Source organism: Sciurus carolinensis, chromosome X (genome assembly GCF_902686445.1).
Source record: "Sciurus carolinensis chromosome X, mSciCar1.2, whole genome shotgun sequence".
NCBI lineage: Eukaryota > Metazoa > Chordata > Mammalia > Rodentia > Sciuridae > Sciurus > Sciurus carolinensis.
Window position 1 is genome coordinate 106312107 of NC_062232.1, and position 4238 is coordinate 106316344.

Here is a 4238-nt window from a genome sequence, read left to right on the forward strand (position 1 = left end):
AAAATAGTTCTCAGTAAAGAAGAGTCTTTGGAGCCTTGGTAACAGAACCATCTTGAAGATTCCAGAACTTTAGAGGCACAAGAACTAAAGAAGCACAAGAATTTAATGTGAACCAGGTCACAGGACTCTAACCCCCGTGAGCTACAGTGGGAACTGACCCAACAAGGTCATTTAGGGGAAGCCTGCCTAGAACCCTGAGGGTCTAAATTCCATACCACTGTATACAGAAGATGGACAAGATTATTGACAAATGTTATTATTCTCAAACCTTAAGATTTAATGTTGTTTTATTTTTTTGGGTTTTGGATTTACTTAGAATAAGTTAAACTTCTCTCTCTTCTTTCTTATTTTTTCCTTTGATATCAGAATGTTCATCTCGCACCTGTTCCACCATTATATTTTGGAAGTAAGTAATTTGATTTCTCAGGCCCTCAAATGGAGAAAAAGTTGCCTCAGGATGACTTGTGCCTTAAGTCTCATGAATACCAGATATACATGATATTTTGATGAGATTTTGGACTTATAACTTGAATTCAATGTTGGAATGACTGAAGACTTTTGAGTCTTTAGGGCTGTAACATATGTACTTTTCATGTGAAAATATTATGGTTCAGATGTGAGGTGTCCCCCAAAAGTTCATGTGTGAGACAATGCAAGAAGGTTTAGAGGAGAAATGATTGGATCCTGATGGGGATTAACTGAGTGGTAATTAAAGGCAGGTAAGGTGTGGCTGGAGGAGGTGGGTCCCTGGTGGCATAGCCTTGGGGTATAAATTTTAGATTTGTGTATCTGGTGAATAGACTCTCTTTCTGCTTTATGATAATCATGTGAGCCACTTCCCTCCACCATGCTCTTGTGCCATGATGTTCAGCCTCGCCTCAAGCCCCAGGAATGGACCCGGCTGTCTATGGACGGACCTAAGAAACTGTGAGCCCCAAAATAATCTTTTCCTCCTCTATGGTTGTTCTGGTTGGGTCTTTTAGTTGCAGCAGCAAAAAAGCCAACTAAAACAAAAAACATGGATTTTGAGGTGCTAAGGGTAGACTTTGTATCCAAAATGATTATGTCCCTCCCTCCAAATTTATATGATGAGATTTGATCCCCAGTGTGATAGTATTACGAGGTGTGATTTTTGAGAGATGATTAGATCATAAATGCTCTACCCTCATAAATGGGATTAGGGATCTTAAAATAGACAACTGAGGAAGATTGTATTTTCCTCATGTAATCTGAAAACACAACCGGAAAGCTGTATCTGTGAAGGACTGAGTGAGCCCTCACCAGATGCTTAATCTGCTGGCAATTCTACCTTGCACTTCCCAGGCACCATAAATGTTAGCAATAAATTCTATATTTTATAAATCACCAAGTCTTCAGTATTGTGTTACAGAAGCTCAAATAAACAGAGAGGCAATTAGAACATGTATTATGTAGTTCATTAAAATAACAGAAAAGGAGAAAAACAGACCATAACAAATACTTGAAAGAAGAATAACATAGGACTTTTTAAAATCTATCACAGAAATATAAGTACTAATTAGAAAGCTCAAATAACATTAGTAGGAATAAATCCAAAACAAAGCAAAATGAAACAAATCCTCCTTACACATATCATAGCAAATTGTAGGAAACAAATAAAAAGAAAAAAAAGGTTGCTCCCAAACCAGAGGTAAATGTAAATGTATGTGTGTGTGTGTGTGTGTGTATGTGTGTGTATTTATACGAAGCGAGAGAGGGAGAGAGAGAAAGGGACAAGAAATAAAAGAATTCTCATCAAAACATGCCAATGAAAAGAGAGTTGAGTGAAATATGTAGTGTTGAAAGAAATAAAAGTGCAGCAAACTAAAGTTCTACATCAAGATAAACTGTCACTCAAAAGAAATAACATCTGGAACAAACCAAAACTCAGAGTTTCATGGCCAGGAAATCTTTCCTGCCGGACAAAAATACAAAGGATGGAAAGAACGAAATGTGAATACACAGTTATCAGTTTGTGTGCCAGAAAGTGAAGGTATTCTGGCCCAGCAAGCTGATCCTTAGTGTCCTGATGTGGGGGGTGAACCAAGGATCAACAAGCTGAGCAATGTCTTTGTCCCTGTCATGCTAATGCCAAATGACTTCAAAACCTACAGCAAGATCAAGGTAGATAATCATCTCTTCCATATGGAGAACCTCCCCAGTGGCTTTAAGTTTAAGGAGTACTTCCAGATAGTGTTCCAAAATCTCCATCAAAGTTTGGATTGATGATAAGGATTACCAGAACTCAGTGACACACAGTGCCCCCATCAACAGTAACAGCCAGGGCCAGTGAGGTACCTGTTTCCTTACCACCTAGGGCAGATGCTTTGTAATCAAGACTGTGTCAAGTGAGGATGTGGCTGAGATGCACAATATCTTAAATAAATACCACCAGTTCATAGTGGGGTTTCATGTTAATACTCTTTTTGCCACAATTCCTGGGTATGTTCTACCTGATTGTGGATGTCATGTAAACCTACATGGTGGTGAAGCCAGAACTGGGACAGGCAGTTAGTGTAGAAATAGGGGATGGGTCAAATAGAGGAAATGGAGGTCATGAAAGCCATCTGCCTCTGGAAGTTGGAGACTGCCCCTGGGAGAATGGAATGTCAAGGATCTCTGGAGCTCATTGATTACCAAATTTACTGCCCTTATCAAAGACTGCAAGCAAGGAGCTGCTAATTAATGCCCCCTGGGCCCTTGCTGACTGAATCCCATTGGCCCTCTCCCTGCCATCTGCTGCTCACCTTTTTTGTTATGTCACCAGCAACTCCTGGGCCTAGTCACTTAGGCAGGAAGGAGAGATAAGGGGAGAGAGAACAGAACAAAGGAGACCCTAACCTATAAAAGATGTAGGGCGTGCTCACTTCTTGGGATTCTAGAATATCAGCCATGGTCCCCTTCTCCCTCCAGGGAGAAGTCTGTAATATTACTACTTCTAAATAAAACCTGCTTAATATCCTTACCTTGGCGTGCTTCTCTAGTGTTCAAACTTCAACATTAGAGGAAGCAGAACATCACCGGTAAACGGTGGTATCAGTGGTTGCAAGGAATGTGCTTAGCCTTTGACTCACTACTCTGCAAGTATGACCTCAAGGGTTCTACTGTTGCCAGAGAAACAAGTGACAAAGAGAAGGCCAAGGACTTTGAACATTCAAAGACAATGACTTCCTCAGTGAAGGACAGAAGTTGCATGTGGGACAGGAGAGTATAAAGAACTTCCTGGAGAAACTGAAGCAGAATGTTGAGTTCCTGGCCCAGATAGAGATCATGGACTACAGCCTGTTGGTGGGCATCCACCATGTGGACTGGGCGGAATAGGAGGAGATGGAGGTGGAAGAGTGAGCAGAGGACAAAGAAAGTGAGAACGACGGGGTGGGCAGCAACCTGCTCTGCTCCTTTGGCACACCTCCAGATAGCCCTGGCAACCTCCACAGCTTTCCCCAGTTCTTTGGTCCTAGGGAGTTCAACCCCTCTGTAGATGTCAATGCCATGCAAAGCCACGAAAGTACCACCAAGAAGGAGGTCTATTTCATGGCCATCATCAACATCCTCATGTGATATAATGCTAAGAAGAAAGCTGCACATGCTGCCAAAACAGTGAAGCATGGGGCAGGGGCCGAGATCTCCACTGAGAACCCTGAGCAGTACTCCAAATGCTTCAACAAGTTCATGTCCAACATCCTGACATAGTTTTCTTGTACCTTCAGCCAGAGGCAGAAAGCTGGATATGGGATCAGGGCTTGGGGAATGGAGAGGATGTATTGGGGTTAGATGGGAGGGTAGAGAAGAGAGTTGGGGGGTCTGAAAGCCTTCGGTGTTGGGACTGCAGCCTGTGACACTGAGAGCAACTCTAGCTGGAGAAAAGGGGGATGTGCTGTGTATGCACATGCTCACAGGATATAACCTCACCTTCTGCTTACCCTTGATTTTTCCCCCATTTGTCCTAGGTTACAAAGGTGTTCCCTTTGGTAACTTGTAACCTTTTAAGATACCTTGGGGCTAGAGATGACTTTGTGGGTTTATTTGGGCTTTATTTCTGAAGTTTCATTGCTCACCCTGGTCACCCTTTCCAACCTGCCAGTTCTCAGTTCCCTTCAATTAAAGAGGCACCTGAGAGATCCAGCACAAAGGTTGCTCAGAGCAGGGTGCTCGACACCAGTAAGGAGAAATGGTCAGACTCCTCCGTTCTGCTGCATTTGATCTTACCTGGATTAAAA

General features: G+C 42.5%; 1 pseudogene; it reads left to right on the forward strand.

Annotated features, from left to right (window-relative positions):
- The first annotated feature begins 1996 nt into the window (after window positions 1-1996).
- Window positions 1997-3711, forward strand: LOC124972563 (phosphatidylinositol 5-phosphate 4-kinase type-2 beta-like; annotated as a pseudogene).
- Window positions 3712-4238: the final 527 nt, after the last annotated feature.